The 17746-nt window shown below is 48.9% G+C and overlaps 1 long non-coding RNA gene across 1 annotated transcript; it reads right to left on the bottom strand.

Moving 5' to 3' along the window:
- Window positions 1-2886: 2886 nt before the first annotated feature.
- On the bottom strand, window positions 2887-3751 carry LOC112588186 (uncharacterized). Its single transcript, XR_003112621.1, has 2 exons — window positions 3197-3751; window positions 2887-3122 (listed from the first exon to the last, which is right to left on the bottom strand). It is a non-coding gene; the product is annotated as an uncharacterized LOC112588186 (long non-coding RNA).
- Window positions 3752-17746: the final 13995 nt, after the last annotated feature.

Genomic DNA, 17746 nt, shown 5'->3' with positions numbered 1-17746 from the left:
CATGTATCGCGCTTTCCTCTTTTCTCCTTAGCAGAAATGCCGATTAAAGAGGGAATCCTGTAGGCCAGAAAAATAAGCTATTTTCACGAATTTTTTTTTCGGAAACTAAGCAGACGATTGATTTCAAACTTGATAGAAATAATAATATATATTTTATTGATAAGAATGAATTTTTATAGCGTTATATGAATAATAATAATGTAGCAAATACACAAAAAATAACGTGACGTGTTTATACGCGCGCCGTTTCACGGTTTCTATAAAATCTCGAAATACGGTGGACTGGGACAGAAACGCAAGATAATTAATAATTATTAATTATTAATTACTTCTGAAAAGACTGCGGGAAGGAGGGAGGGATAAATGCAACATCCTCCTTTAAATGCTATTTAAAATGTAGGCTCTGCTCTTGAAAATATAAAAAGAAATTAGGAGACTGAATAATAATAAAAATTACAGTAATAATAACGAGACGCTATACAGCATCTCCTGAAACCAGAGAAAAAACCTCATTTTTATATAAAAAGTCGATCGGTCGCCTTCAGCATGCAGTTACATACATATTCGAAACATGTCTACCTATCGTGTGAACTAGCGAAATTAAAAAATATTAATTTTTTATATGCACCGCGCTGTCTTTATACGTGTCTCGCTCGCTGTAGTAGCCATGTATCGCGCTTTTCTCTTTTCTCCTTAGCAGATGCCGATTATTATATTATATTATTATTATATATATTATTATAATTATATATTATTATATATTATTATTATATGAGAAGGGGGGGGAGTGGGAGAGAGTGTAAGAAAGAGGTGAGTGTGGGAGAGGAGAGTGTGAGAGAGAGAGAGTGTGAAAGAATGAGAATGTGAGAGAGAGAATGGGCGTGAGAGAGAGTCAGAGAGAGAGGAAGTGCGAGAGAGAGGGAGTGAGAGAGTGTGAGAGAGAGTATGAGAGAGAGATTGTGTGAGAGAGAGAATGAGAGAGAAAAGGAGAGAGAGAGTGTGTGAGAGAGAACGAGAAAAAGAGTGTGTGAGAGAGAGTGTGTGTGAGAGAATATATATATTAATATATTAATATATTAGTATATATATATATTTATATATATTAGTATATATATATATATATANTTTTCTTTCTTTTTTTTCCTCTCGCTTCTCTCCTTAATTGTAAAACCCGGTTTCAGTGGCTCAACATTTTAAATCTCAGTCTGACATTATACCGCGGAAATTTGCGCTGATTACGAGGATTTCGAGGTCGTTTCAATAGAATTTGAAACCAGACCGCCCAGATTATGTAGGCCGTCATAGCGAACACTTTCTCGTTCTCCTCTCTTGTTCCTCTCTAAATCTCCCTTGGACTCCTCCGATCTCTTACTCTCCGACATCCCTGAGTCCTATAAACAACCGATCCCCTGTAGGCTCTTCTCTCCTTGGAGTCTTTCTCCAATAGCTTCCCCTGTGAGCTCACCTCTACAAGACGGTACGCGTGGTTTCCACGCAGCCTTACTCCGTGGTCTTATACCCATCTATTCTTCCTCTTCTTCAGAAGCGTCAACACCGTGATCTTCCCCTTCGCCTCGCGCTTCCCTGTTACCGAATCTTCCAGTATCTGAATATCCTTCGGGATAACCGAGAACCGTCGTCCAGACCGCTATCGATATACAGGGTGTCTTTAAACTTTGGGACACGGGCTCCGTAGGGATATAGAGCTAAGTGAGAGGAACAAAAAGTCCTCTACCATAATATAAAAATCGTAATAGTTTTTAGTAATAACCACGTAAAGTTTTAGCGTTTTCCACGCCCATTGCGGCCTATAGACGCTTCGCGACAAGCTGTATGCGTAGGGGCTGAGCGACGTGGCTCGCGCTGATCATCGCGCGGCGTGAAAGCGCCACGGCGCCATCGCGACAGTCAGCGCGAGACGCGTTATCGCTCAGTTAAAGTTCTGAGTCACCCTGTATATATATATATATTAAAATAACTCACAAATTTCAACGGACAAACTCTTTTGTGAACTTTGGCTTAGATACCAATAAATGACCAATTTGTAGTTATAACGAAATCACAAGTTTCAAATAATTATTTAAAATAAAAAAATCCTTTTCCTCAACTGTCGCTCACGGTCCTATCCCAGGTAAAGAGATTCAGTTCCTTGACCTTAATAAAGGACCATCGACATACGTCCGCGGCAAATAAAGGGGTCATTCCGATTCTTGATTTTGACCAAAAACAAATACGCAAATACGTCGAAGTTTGTGAAAGCAAGCGTCAAGTTACGTTCCTCCTCCAGGTCGTAACAACTATCTACATCCTATTTGAATATCAGGTCTTCCAACTTCAGTTAGCATAGATAGTCAAAACTAGGAGCCGCCTCCAATCCCTCGGGGGCCGCTCCGACCGCCACAGGCTCGGGTCTGGGGAAGGGGGGTACAGGCGTAAGGTTTGCCCCTCACGCGACGGTAAGGGAGGGGAAGGGAAGTAGGTGTCCCGGTTGGGAACAGGCCCCACTCCCCGCCCCCCTCGACATCGAGGGGGGCTAGGAGAGAGGGCGGGTGTCCCCTCTCTCCTGTTAGAAGATCAGGTTGGATAACCTGACCGGGCAACTTGCCCGGTCGGGGCGCCGCGTCCCTTGCTGCATGGAAAAGCATGGCACTTGGGCGAAGGGCTCGATCAGAGCCCCAGGGTCGGGGTGTCAGGGAGGGAATGTCGGCACATGGTTCCCCCGACTCCTTCACTCTAGCCCGCCTGGTAAGCATCCCGGGGGGGTTTTAGCCGATATAAGAGTCCGGCATAACCCAAAGGGGCGGGGTAATCCATGAGGATTTCTTCCCTATTAACAAAATAAAAAGATAGTCAAAACTCTTGGTATATCTTTCCCAAGTAGCCCAATTATTATCAAACTGAACAACTGCATTTTGTCGATCCTCGCCTCTCGCTTTCGTCATCTTCAACCTGATGTTGACAAAGTTGTGTTCACTTAATCTAGTTGTGCGAACCTTCCTATTCGATGAACTGGCTCATGATTGAAGAGATAAAGTCTACGTCAATATTTAATAATCCCTATGTCCAATGGATGGATGACTAATCGGCACCGGTAAAGATTTTGCTTCCGCATCTGCAGAGTTCTGAAACATAGCATTTTATTATTTAATTCGTAGCTTTTTCAGACAAGCGACCATGCATTATCATCCATATTTACAATAAATATCTGCTCTCTCTTCTTTCTCAACGAAACATTTCTCTTTTTATATATGTCTAAGGAATCTCTCCATCTCGTCGCTACATTGGAAGTAATACGATTCGATATAGAAAGAGAAGCCACGTTTACTACAGATATGTCGTACTGAACTGTGAGATCTTATCTGAAAATTAGAATTGTAGACAGTCATTGCTGTCTACAGACAACCGTTCTGATTATAGGTTCTAAATCAATATAAGCATAATTCTCACTGTGTGTGTTTATGAATGATTAATTTTTATAATGATAGAATGTCCAGTTACTTTTAGCTGACGATTTTCATCTATAACTACAGCCAAACGTCGTATATTCGAACACAAATATTCTAACTTTTGTACCGATGCAAATATGAAGCTATCTGCAGTCGATACCGAAGACAGCTTAGAAATATCGGCATCTGATTAAAATGATTGAAGATTTAAAGAGAATTGCAATCATATCTAAATCGGTCTTATCAATCACGAAACTATGTTATTTATTAATTCGTCTTAACCAAAGATTCTCGGCATATACAGGGTGCACGATTTATCTGAAGACATTGAAATATCTCGAGAACTATGCATTGGATAAAAAAAGTGGTTAATGAAGTTGTTAGTCTCGAAGGGGGACATCCAATGATATCAAACTCGACCTCCCACCCCACCCCCTGGGGTCGGGGTTGGGAGCAACTTTGAAATCTTAAATGGAAACTCCCATTTTTTATTGCAGATACGGATTCTACGCCACAAAATACGTAAATTTTGTCCGAAACTTTTTTTTTAATTCGTGATAGATGGCGCTGTAATCGCAAAAAATTATATTTTCCGCTATTCTCCAGAAATGATCATTGGATTGAGAAATAAAAAATACCTGTTCAATATTTTTAAAGAACATAATAAAAGTTATTCCCCCCTCATCCTCTCGGGGTAGGGTGGGTGATAACGTTCAAATCTCAAATGGGGACCCACATTTGGGGACCGCATTGGACCACATTGCACTGCCTTTTATAATAAGCGTAGTTCGCCATACCCACAGTGGGCGTCGAGCAGTTCCTTTTCGATTCGGGTTCCCATTTGAGATTTGAACGTTATCACCCACCCTACCCCGAGAGGATGGGGGGGGAATAACTTTTTATTATGTTCTTTAAAAATATTGAACAGGTATTTTTTATTTCTCAATCCAATGATCATTTCTGGAGAATAGCGGAAAATATAATTTTTGCGATTACAGCGCCATCTATCACAAATAAAAAAAAAGTTTCGGACAAAATTTACGTATTTTGTGGCGTAGAATCCGCATCTGCAATAAAAAATGGGGGTTTCCATTTAAGATTTCAAAGTTGCCCCCAACCTCCACCCGCAGGGGGTGGGGTGGAAGGTCGAGTTTGGTATCATTGGATGTCCCCCTTCGAGACTAACAACTTTCATTAACCACTTTTTTTTATCCAATGCATAGTTCTCGAGATATTTCAATGTCTTCAGATAAATCGTGCACCCTGTATAAGTATTTTATTATATCTAAAACAACGTGGATAGTTTGAAAGTTGGTGATTTGAGATTATGCTGCGACATGTTGTTCGCTACGGACATATCTAGATATAACGTTCGATGGAGCACTTTTGAAAAAGTCACATGAGTCTGTAATCATGCAACAAAACACTGAAAGGTCGCTCAGCTTCCTCATTCGTTGTACATTCTAGCCAGAAGCGTTCAGACGAACACTCTTCTTCTTTACTAAATTGATTAAGAGCTTCATTTGAGTCCTATAAGTATGGTAAAAAGGAAATATAACGACACAGAGTCACTTTTATATTGCAATGTCTAGCGATCCCAAGGAGAGAGCAGAGAAAATCGTTCGCAAACTATGCATCTTTAAAATTCTCGCAACCACTCAAACTTAGACACAATATAACTCAACTTAGTTTAAGATTTTGCAATGCCCGCACTGAAAATAGAAAATATATATTAGTAAATCTTCCGTTGCCACTGCTACTGAAGTCGCAAAAATATCGAATCTGATGGGTTTATTAAGAATAATTCTTGTTCTATTTGCATATATCATGGTGTATTATGCAATCATAAAATGAGAAGCGAGCGAACAGGAGATAAAGTGCTTTGTTAAAATATGAAATGTCTTTGAAAAGAAAAATCAATAGGATTGACAGATAAGAATTCTGTCAAGGTTTAGCAAAACTTTTGAATGAATTAAAGATATATTGCCCGCGATCTCCTAAGTACATTTAACCAATATTATGTAGTGTCACTTATGAGTCACTATTATGTCCGTAATAATATTATATGAAATAGGATAAATAAAAGGCAAAGTGGAAGAAAGTAAAAATAAGTAACGCAGCCAGTAGGCACTTTTCACATTCCGACATGTCTTGCCAACTCTCAGCAACTTTTCACATCGTACAAATATACCTTCCGCGCATAATAATTGTTAATATGCCTTCTATGTCCTGACATCAGAATGTCAATTGTTCTGTTTCTCCTAACAATAGATAAAGCTGCCTCTTTTGGTTCTACACTCAACCGCAGATTAAATACATGAGCAGTTTTCCATTTTTTTGGGGCCAGAATCCCATTGGCTTCTGAGAGGATCGTGTGAATTACTAATTTTAATCTTCTTGACGTTGATTAAATCTCATCACAAGACGGCGCATGAAAACCTGTAAAGTACAAAACAAAAGTTCTCTTTAAAAATCTCCCTTAAGACCATTGATGTAAAACTCGAACTGCCTCCTCCCCTAAGCAGCCGCTTTACTACCCTATTGAGTATACGCCACCACAACTTTCGTCTAGTACGAACTAAGCTCTCACTAACATGAGGGAATAATGGGAAAGTTCAGCAGCGCTTGCGGGATGGGCGAAACTGCGTAGAACGAGCAGCTTAGCTTAGCAGCGATTTATGTACAAGGAGGCAGAGGCTTCTTTTCCTGCATTTCTATCTCAGAAAAATTCAATTTAACTTAACTTAACCTATACCATTGTATTAGTATACATTGATAAAAAATATATAATGTATACATACGACAATATAAGTTCATATATTGAAGATGTTTTGTCAATGTTGTAACGAGGAGCAAGTATTCCCTTGTCCCAGTTACGACAACAATGTGTCGGCAACAATGACCGGTCGCCGCACGGCCAAAGTTCGCCGCAACCTTCCCTGTACCGCACCGTCCATCAGTGCCGCGGCACTAACAAGGGCTATATAAACCCATGGGGAAACGGATTTCGCCGTACTTGCGCAGGTAAGTAGTACTCATGGAACAATGAAAAACGCTAAATGGATAGAGTACGCTTCTCAAGCGTTTTCGAGAAAAAACGCTTCAAAGTTTTGCGCGGTACATAAGTGCCGCTACAGTAGCGGGGCGACCAAGCAGCGGCGGTGGCAGAACATACTAGGCGAAGCGCTACGGAGCTGCAGGTCGCCTGTTCGTGTCCAGCCTGATTTCCAATTTTTTTTACTTTTTTTTACAGTAATAAAGTATTGCAGTTAAATATGTAATAATGCGCACGAAATAGGTGGCTTTGTCGGACATTCTGCTTGCAGTATGTTAATAAAAAAAAATATATTTTCGCATGCATATAGGCGGCGCAATTAATTTATACGATATGTACGTAATGTACTAATGTTTCTTTATTTTAAGAGTAAAAAAATACATATAAATTTTAAAGAAATCCATCAATGCAACTAGTTCACGTGTACATTTTAACGTTTTATACCTGCGCCGACCGCAACGGTCGACCCTTGGACAAAATTTGCCATAGGATCAAAGAAACTCTTTGTTCGCTTCGCCTATCCACATGCTTACAATAAGGGAACCGGCTTTTAAGGGTCGGCCGGCGCAAGTATAAAACGTTAAAATGTACACGTGAACTAGTTGCATTGACTGATTTCTTTAAAGTTTGTATATATTTTTTTACTTTTAAAATAAAGAAACATTAGTACATTACGTACATATCGTATAAATTAATTGCGCCGCCTATATGCATGCAAAAATATATTTTTTTTATATTAACATACTGCAAGCAAAATGTCCGACGAAACCACCTATTTCGTGCGCATTATTACATATTTAACTGCAATACTCTATTAGTGCAAAAAAAAAGTAAAAAAAATTGGAAATCAGGCTGGACACGAACAGACGACCCGCAGCTCCGTAGCGCTTCGCCTAGTACGCTCCGCCGCTGCTTGATCGCCCTGCTACTGTAGCGGCACTTATGTAGCGCGCAAAACTTTGAAGTGTTTTTTCTCGAAAACGCTTGAGAAGCGCACTCTATCCATTTAGCGTTTTTCATTGTTCCATGAGTACTACTTACCTGCGCAAGTACGGCGAAATCCGTTTCCCCATGGGTTTATATAGCCCTTGTAAGGCGTTAGACGCCGAAATAATACGAGCAATCATCCGCTCGGGAGAAGTCGTGAACGGGGTACGTAAAAGGGGTAATCCTAAATTTCGCATGCGCCGATTTCGCAGAATTCGAAGATAACCCCCCTTATCATTAGAACGTAACCCCGTTCACGCAAATAAAGAGTATACAACCCGCTCTCTCGACGAGATCGGGATACAGTCATCTCGGAGCGAGACAGTATTCGGAGCAGAGCTCCTCGAATAGCAGAAGTACCAGCTTAGAAAACCGAGTAGGACCGAAAAGACCAGAGAAACGAGAAGCCAGTTCCGAAAGTACGGCCGGTGAGTAAATTTCCAAATACCGTACCGCATCATCGGGAGAATTTTACAAGACCCGGCGACACGCACTAGACGGACGACCGGCGTCTCACTGATACGATCCGCGTGGATCAGAAATAGTATAAGTTTCTGTTGCGAGAGTCGGCAGCAGTTAGCCACTGTCTCCGCAGATTTCTAAATGCTCGTCCGTCTGCGTCGGCAGCAGTTAGCCGCCACGCAGAATAGAATAAATTTCTGTTGCAAGAGTCGGCAGCAGTTAGCCACCATCTCCGCAAATTTTTAAGTGCTCGTCCGTCTGCGTCGGCAGCAGTTAGCCGCCATGCAGAATAGAATAAGTTTCTGTTGCGAGAGTCGGCAGCAGTTAGCCGCCACGCAGAATAGAATAAGTTTCTGTTGCAAGAGGTCGGCAGCAGTTAGCCACCGTCTCCGCAGATTTCTAAGTGCTCGTCCTTCTGCGTCGGCAGCACTTAGCCGCCACGCAGAAATAGTATAAGTTCTGTTGCAATAGTCAGCAGCAATTAGTTACCGTTCTGCGGGATTGCTAAATATCGTCTCGGCGTTCATTAGTATTGTTGTATCCGACCCACAAGGTTTGTGGCAGCGTCCGTTGTCCGCGAGCCTTAGGCATCTGATGCTGATTTTGGCATCTGAGCGAGGATTGTCCTGACGACGGAAAATCGATAAGAAGTAAACAACAAGAACAGCTGACAGAGAGTCTCTGGCAAGCTGTCATCGAAGATAGACGCGAGAATTCAGAATTATTAAAATAGAGAATTATTCTTGTTTAAAGCGTGAGCGAGTTGTGCTGTAAATATTAAAGCTTCTTAGTCGTTACGCGGGTGTTTTCATTTACCCGAGTGCAAGCGCGAGTGCGAGAATGAGCGCAACAATATTATAATATGCTACTATTCCTCACGACCGGATTGCGACGTTTATAATATTTACTTTCTGATACCGCCAGTCGCGAATCATTGACGAAGTTTATAATATTTACCCGTACCGTAAGGATATCACCGGTTGCGAGTCGTGTGCGACATTTATAATACTCAATTGGTTTTTGTTAAGAGTGCCGGTCGCGAGTTATTGGCGACGTTTATCATATTTACCTGTACCTTATTGATATCATCGGTCGCGAATCTTGTGCGATATTTTGCGACGCGATTTTCGCTCGCCGTCGGCAAACGGCCGTCGGTCCACGCGCCTCGGTCGTTCGCGCTTGCACCAAAGGGGTTGGGCGCCAGGTGCAGCGGCTGCACCGTTCACCAACACGAGACGGTACACTACCCAAGACCGAGACACGCGAATTCGGCGGGACCGGTAGCTCCGCGGTATTTTACAGTCGGTAGACGGGAGGGTTCGATCGGGAGTCCGGGATTTAGTCGGGAAGACACAAGAATCGAGACGCGCTTCGCTTATCTCAGTCTTTATTCTTTCCGGGGACCGGCACGATCCGACCTCTCGAAACGGTACACTCCGCGAGACGCTCTCGCGAATTCGAAATTTGCTCTACGCCGCTAATTACTACGAGACACGGTACGCCCGGGATACCGAAATAGTGAAGCAGGTGGACGGTCTTACAGAGTCGGGAACCTCCCGGCGGCGTGGTCCTTCGCTTTCCTCGTTCCTCTGTTCGCTCCTCCACAACTCCGCCACCAACGGCAACCCCCTGGGCGCGTGGAACTCCACCAAACTTCTCCTCTCACTCCCGGTAAACGGTATCCTTTTTGGTTCGTTATCGGCACGACACTCCTTTTCGTAGCGATCCAGGCGATACTTCAAGCGATACTTTTTTCGTATTAGCCGATAGCAGACTAACGATCCCCGAGATTCGAGATAGGAGAGAAGAGTGAGCGAAGACGGGAGTTCGCTCTTTTATTCTCCCCAAAAACAGTGTCGCTCCTTTCTTCATTGTTGTGTCTCGCTACGTTTCTCTTCCCGTTCCTCGTTTCATCTCCCAATACGGGAATCCTTCCGCGGATCTTTGTTGTTGATCCGCGGAACGGGTCTCGGTCTCACTCTCGCGCGTTCTCTCTCTCGCTCGCACTCCCGCTGTCGTGTCGCCTAGGCCGGCTTTGTCTAGCCGGCGTTCACGTTTCGAGCACGGGAACGCCGACCGTTTGGTGCGATATCCCTGCAGGCCTGTGGACAACGAAATCGGCAGCGAGAATCTTTCACTACGATACGGAATCGATAATAATATTCGTAAAGAAACGCATTCACCTGGGGTGGCGGTCTGGCTGAGGGGTGTCGTCCTCTTCCCTCCTCCACTGATCCCTCCGGTCTTAATGGGCGGCGCAGGAGGTCCAGGGGCACAGAGCTCGGGGACGCGGGACCGTTCCACCTGCGCGCTCCTATTACTAACACTAATTAATGCGGGGGAGGGCAAGGCGGCGCTCCTCCCTCCGTAATACTCGCGCGATGTACTGTTCGCCCCCCCCCCGCATCCCTGCGTAAGGGCCGAAGGTTCGGCCTAGGACGGGCGCCTTTCCGGCTGCCACGTCACAACTCCCCCCTCCCCGACGAAGACCTGGAAGGTCTTGTGCACGCTGTCCACGCCGCGGACCATCCACCTGCCTCACACTCGGTCTCTCTCGCGAGTCTCGGTACGGCAACTTGAGGGAGGAACCGAGCGCCACCGACAGGGCTCTTCAGGTCGTCCGGGGATTCGCACAAACAAAAAAAAAGAAAAGGAAGGGGTAGGAGAGAGAATGGGCGTTACGGCTTTTATCATGCCCTCTTTATTCACCAAAAAAAAAATGAGAAAGAAAAAAAAAATTCCGCCCAAACCAAAAAAAAAAAGAAAAGAAACCGACATCACAAAAAAAATTATCCAACGACATTGGGCTCTTCGCTCTCCTCGGGAGCGGTACGCGGGAACGATAGTCCACGGCCGGGCGGCCCTCTAGCCGCTCCGCCGCCTCCTCCCGGCAACACGGGCAGTCCCGCAGGGTCGCGCCTCGCTCTCCGCACCGGTAACAAAACTCGGCCGCCCGGTCTCGCGGGCAGGCCGAGTACCGGTGCCTGGGGCTGCCGCAGTTCCAGCAGTCCCCGGATCTCCCTCGAGATCGTGACCGGCGCCTCTCTTCCGTTCGGCTCGGCGTCCCGGCAACTCCCGCGGTCGGCTCTCGGCTCGCGGGTCCCGGGCTGGCCTCCCGTGGGGTGGGCGAGCGGTCCCCCCGCGCTTCCCGGGCGGCCTGCTGCCTCGCGTGGACCATCATGTCCTCCCAGAGGTCCCACCACCCCTCCGTCTGAGTCTGCACGTAGTGCACGACTCGGGGTGGCGGGTGAGTCTGGGAGGCCGCGTCCCGCATCGGCGGGACGTCCCTCACGACAGCGCCCCAGGTGGTGATCGTCTCCCGCCGGTGCGTCTCCCACACATCGTGGGCGGCTGCCCCAAAATCCGGGGTGTTCCCGGGCGATTAGTCGGAACACCTCGCGGTATCGGCTCCGAAAGCTATCCCATGCTTTCTTCGTCTCCGACATCTCTCCACGGTACGGTACGGTAATCTAAGCAAGAACCGGGGCCACGTAAGGCTTCAATTCTTTCACATGAATTTTTCCGACCGGCTTCCCATCAAGCCGCGCGAGCTCATACACCGCCGCCGACCGTACTCTAATAATCTTAAAGGGGCCGTCAAATTTCGGCGCTAATTTGGCGGCCGTGTGCTGAGCTGCGGACGAAAGCACATGTTGTCGCTTCCACACCAAATCGCCCCGCTTGTATGCAACGGGACGCCTCCTCAAATTATAACGCCTCGATTGGCGCTGATACGCGGACTCTAGATTTTCCGCAACCCACGAATGTATCGACTGCAACCGACGCATGCGGGTCAACCATTCAGCCGGATCCCGCGACGATATCCCGATAATTCTTTCACCTCGACGCCTCGCGGAACTCAGCGGGTCTAATTCGCGTCCGAGGTTGAGGAACGCGGGGGAAGTTCCGATCGACGAGTGATGCGCGGAATTATACGCGAAACGAAAATCGGTAAGGTGCGCATCCCACTCGCGGTGGTCGTCCCCGAGGAAGGCCACGATCATTGTCTTTAAAATTCGGTTCACCCGCTCGACCGGATTGGCCTGCGGGTGATACGGCGGTACGGTACTGTGATGTATGCTGTTTTCTTTTGCGAATTGCTCGATATCCTTATTGACGAACTCGGTACCGTTGTCTGTCAACAAGACCTTCGGTGTTCCCCAGCGCGATATTACGAGATCGTCGAGAGCGGCCCGAATGAGCTTTCCGTTCGCGCTACGCAAGGGCCGGCACTCCATCCATTTGGAAAATAAATCCTGGATCACTAAGAGATAGGAGTAACCGGCCCGGCTGCGCGGCAACGGGCCCATTATGTCGGCCGCGACCACTGTCCAGGGCTTCTCGACGACCCTCCGCCCCATCAGGCCGACAGGGGCCTGCTGGTCCACCTTGGTCCGCTGACAGACCTCGCATCATCTAACGTAATTTGCGGTATCCCGGAATATATTGGGCCAATAATAGGCGACGGCAAGACGATGATATGTCTTCTCGACGCCCAACTGGCCCGCCTGCGAATGATCGTGTGCCTCCCCGAACGCCTCACCCCGAGATTCGACCGGTAATACTAATTTCCACCGGTCGAGATCCTCTACTAAATCGCAAATTATTTTCGTGGGCCGCAAGAAATATAATTTTTCCTCGATAATTCGCCAAGTCGGGAAACGCTTCGGGTCCTTCGAGACCTCGCGATAACGCTTGCGGTACCATTTGTCGGAGGTCTCCGGTACCTCCGACTCGACATTCGCCTCGAGATCAATTCCTTCTCTCATTGCCGTGGCCGCCATGGGGGTCTCGGAATCCCCCTCATACATGCGCGACAGTGCGTCGGGAACATGATGCAGGGCTCCCTTGCGATGTACGATTTCGTAATCATACTCTAGTAACTCTAATGCCCATCGTGCAAGTCGACCCGTGGGATTGCTCAAGTTGTGTAGCCACTTTAAGCTGCTGTGATCGGTAATCAGGGTAAAACGGTAGCCTTCCAAATAAGGTCTGAATTTCTTTATCGCCCAAACGACCGCCAAATACTCGAGCTCCGTGGTGCTGTATTTTCTTTCCGCGTCCGCGAGCACGCGGCTCGCGTACGCGATGACGCGCTCGACCCCGTCGATCGTCTGCGTCAATACGGCCCCCACACCCACGGAACTCGCATCGGTCTGTACGATAAACGGTACCTCGAAATTTGGGCACGAAAGAATCGGAGCAGTGGTCAAATCAGATCTTATTTTCTCAAAAGCGGTAGTTTGCTCGGTAGTCCACTCCCATCGCCTGCCCTTCCTAAGCAGTCGCGTGAGCGGTTCGCTAATAGTCGCGAACTTCGGTAAAAAGCGACGATACCACGACGCCATCCCTAAAAAGCGGCGTAGTTGCTTTAAATTGGTCGGCGCCGGGTACTCGAGAAGCGGCTGGACTTTCTCGTCGTCTACCTTTAAACCGTCGCGGTGCACCAAAAACCCGAGATATTTGACTTCCGAGCGGCAAATTCACATTTTTCTAAATTTACGGTAAGTCCGGCCGAGCTAATCTTTGCGAGAACGCGCGATAACCATTCGAGATGTTCTTCGAATGTTTCGGTAACTACGACAATATCATCTAAATACGCGAATGCATGGGGCTCCATCTCCGGCCCGATTAATTTATCGAGCAACCGTTGAAAGGTGGCCGAAGCCCCCGATAATCCGTACGGCATTCGCGTAAAGTGATAGTGGCCTTTGCCCGGTACGGAAAAAGCGGTAATCTCTCGACTTTCTGCTGCCAGTGGTATCTGAAAGTAGGCCTGACTCAGATCTATCGTCGAGATGTATCGCGCGGACCGTAACTTGTCGAGAATCCCCGTCATGTTTGGCAACGGATATGCGTCCTTCTTCAAGACGTTATTTACTTTCCGAAAGTCGATACAAAAGCGATATTTGCCACTCGGTTTCTTCACCATAACTACCGGATTTGACCACTCACTACCGGAGGGCTCGATAATTCCGGCCTTGAGCATAACATCAACTTCCCCACGGATCGCCTCTTGCACTTTAGGCGACACTAAATAACATCGCTGCCGAATCGGTAAATGCGTTCCAACGTCGATTCGATGTTCCGTCAGCGACGTGACGCCGGGATTTTCGGCAGCGATCGATACGGTAGAATCGATAAACTGGGTGAGTTTAATTTCCTGCTCGCGCGACAATTCCGAGACCCCGCAACAAAAGCTCTGTTGTCCGCGCTCATTGCAGAAAGGATAGCGGCTCAGTGCGTCATCCGCGAAGCTCCATTCGCCCCGGGCGAAATCGAGAACTAAACGAAATCTCGCCAGAAAATCCATCCCCAGGATGGCCGGTACTGCGAGACTCGGTAAAAACCCGATCGTGAGCGTTTCTTGGCGTCCCTGCAATTCGAGAATAACGTCCGCTGACCCGTCCAGGGTGGTTAGCGTCCCGTCCGCCAGACGGATCCGGGAAGATACGGTACCCGTGAACGATAGCCCCCGCCCGCGGATTGCATCGATACCCTCTGCACCAAAAAGGGTTCGATCCGAACCGGTATCGACCAACCCGAGCAGGGGAAACTCACCAATAAATACCTCGATAAACCGCAGGGACGCCCGCTCGCCCCCTTCGAACGCACTATATGAGCTCGCCACCTTTTGCTCCTTTCCGCGGGTCTCGGAAGCGGGAGGAGACGCAAGGACCCTCTCTAACGTCTCCCCTTCCCGTTTCCCGCACACGAGGGACACGTCCTCACGGTATGCTGCGCTCTTCCGCAGCGATAGCAATGGACGCGCGGGGGCGCGCGACATTCGCGCGCCAAATGACCGGCTGAGTCGCAGTTCCAACATTTGTCGGAACCGCTCCTCCCTGCCGGTCCGGGGGCTGGTTCCCCGGCAGTTTCCTGCCGAGTACTTCTCCTCGCCCCCGTCCCCGCGCCCCCGGCTCGAGGGGTCGCCCCGCGATCCTCTCTCACCGGAGCCGGCGGGGTCGCCCCCGCCGGTTGACGCGTCACCTCCGCGGCGCGCGGACGCTCCCTCACTAATTCTCTCTCGCTCCGCGGCTCGGTAATTCGGTATTTGCTCGGCCGTCATCGCTGGAGACGGCCGAGACGAGCGCGGTGGCGGCCGGTAGGCGAGATCCGGACACGCGGATCTCTCGGGAGGCGGAGGGGCACGATATTGACTCGCGGCAGCGTAACTACGTTCGACGCGCGTCGCGAGCCTCTCTAACGCGTCTATCGACACGACATCATCTCGGTGTACCGAAATTTGCAGGCGCGGGAGCATATTTCTATGCGCGTAATTCAGTAGCTCGACCTCACCCCACGGTGGGTCGAGCCGTCCGAACAGCCCGCGCATGCACGTTAAATAACCCGCGACCGACTCATGCTCCCCCTGTGTGCGTCGCAGGATCTGATCGCGCAACGCGAATTGGAAATCGGGGTCGCCGAATCGCGAGCGCATCGCTACCTCGAACTCACGCCACGAGAACCAACGAAACCTTCCCACACGGTACCACTCCAACGCGATGCCGGTTAAGAAAAACGGCATACATTTCAGCATATCGGTATCGGAAATCGGTACTATGTCCCTCCCCTCCGATATTCGCAGGAGGAACGCCTCTACATCATTCCCCGCCGCTCCGGAAAAGCTTATGTTCCAGCGACGCATCACGTTGTATGCGTCGCTGGTCGACATGGCGGGATGACTCGAGCGCACCTCCGGCCCTCGGGTCGGCGATCTCGGAACTTGCGGTACGAAAAGAGGAAGTATCTCCTCTGGCGGTAGCGATAACGGCGGCGGCGGTACCACCCGGTACGGCGACGATACTCTCACCGTCGGCACTTTTAACATTGCGGAGCTGATCCTCCCCGGCTCGAGGACTGTTCTCTCGACGATCTCGGGTTCCTCCGTTTTCCCCCCAACGTCTTCGCGCGACAGGGGCGGGCGCATCGCGTCCTCCGCCGGTGACGGCGGTGGAGGGTCTCGGCGCTCCGCTCGCTCGTAGCGGAGCAAGCGAGCACGGAGTGTCGCCGCGTTGCCCGTTGCGTTTATACCGCGCCGTCGCTTGGTCTCGCAGCTGCTCCAAGGGCAACGCGTAGATCCACGCTTCGCGGTCAGTATCCTCCGGCATACTTGGACGGTATTTCGCAACGCGAACGAAACGGAACGGTAATAGGAACGCAGCGAGAAGAAATGCAAGCTAAATTTGGCGTGAAAGCGACAAGCCTGACGGGAGCCTCCCCAACGGCGCTATTAGCCGTTACGGCACACGAAGAACGGTACACGAAGAACCAACGAAAAAAAACAAACCGGTCAACACAAAGAATTACACTCAAACTTTGGCCACTAACCCGACACAAGCACTGGGACACCACCACAGCGAGAGCAGCCTCGATATCCCGAACAGAGCGTGATCACGAAAAAAAATAGCAAAGAAACACTGAGCGAAAATAATCGATAACTCTTTCACGCGATAAATGATGTACGTGCCGAAAACCCACCAGAAAAACCGAAAACACGGAAAGTCGTGCTCAGAGTCGGCAACCCGGAACCCGAAAAACCGTAAACACGGACGAGAGAAAAAAAACGAGACGAGACGTGTCGTTGTTTTCCCGACTTTTGGGATTATTTAAATTTTTCCCCTTTGTCCCGACTAAATAGCGGAAATTACTTCGTTAATCGAGCCCCACGTTGGGCGCCAAAAATTTGCGACGCGATTTTCGCTCGCCGTCGGCAAACGGCCGTCGGTCCACGCGCCTCGGTCGTTCGCGCTTGCACCAAAGGGGTTGGGCGCCAGGTGCAGCGGCTGCACCGTTCACCAACACGAGACGGTACACTACCCAAGACCGAGACACGCAAATTCGGCGGGACCGGTAGCTCCGCGGTATTTTACAGTCGGTAGACGGGAGGGTTCGATCGGGAGTCCGGGATTTAGTCGGGAAGACACAAGAATCGAGACGCGCTTCGCTTATCTCAGTCTTTATTCTTTCCGGGGACCGGCACGATCCGACCTCTCGAAACGGTACACTCCGCGAGACGCTCTCGCGAATTCGAAATTTGCTCTACGCCGCTAATTACTACGAGACACGGTACGCCCGGGATACCGAAATAGTGAAGCAGGTGGACGGTCTTACAGAGTCGGGAACCTCCCGGCGGCGTGGTCCTTCGCTTTCCTCGTTCCTCTGTTCGCTCCTCCGCAACTCCGCCACCAACGGCAACCCCCTGGGCGCGTGGAACTCCACCAAACTTCTCCTCTCACTCCCGGTAAACGGTATCCTTTTTGGTTCGTTATCGGCACGACACTCCTTTTCGTAGCGATCCAGGCGATACTCCAAGCGATACTTTTTTCGTATTAGCCGATAGCAGACTAACGATCCCCGAGATTCGAGATAGGAGAGAAGAGTGAGCGAAGACGGGAGTTCGCTCTTTTATTCTCCCCAAAAACAGTGTCGCTCCTTTCTTCATTGTTGTGTCTCGCTACGTTTCTCTCCCCGTTCCTCGTTTCATCTCCCAATACGGGAATCCTTCCGCGGATCTTTGTTGTTGATCCGCGGAACGGGTCTCGGTCTCACTCTCGCGCGTTCTCTCTTTCGCTCGCACTCCCGCTGTCGTGTCGCCTAGGCCGGCTTTGTCTAGCCGGCGTTCACGTTTCGAGCACGGGAACGCCGACCGTTTGGTGCGATATCCCTGCAGGCCTGTGGACAACGAAATCGGCAGCGAGAATCTTTCACTACGATACGGAATCGATAATAATATTCGTAAAGAAACGCATTCACCTGGGGTGGCGGTCTGGCTGAAGGGTGTCGTCCTCTTCCC

Source organism: Harpegnathos saltator, unplaced genomic scaffold (assembly GCF_003227715.2).
Source record: "Harpegnathos saltator strain DR-91 unplaced genomic scaffold, Hsal_v8.6 scaffold168, whole genome shotgun sequence".
Lineage (NCBI taxonomy): Eukaryota > Metazoa > Arthropoda > Insecta > Hymenoptera > Formicidae > Harpegnathos > Harpegnathos saltator.
The sequence above is the reverse complement of the archived record's forward strand: the minus strand, read 5'-3'. Positions and strand labels throughout refer to the sequence as shown.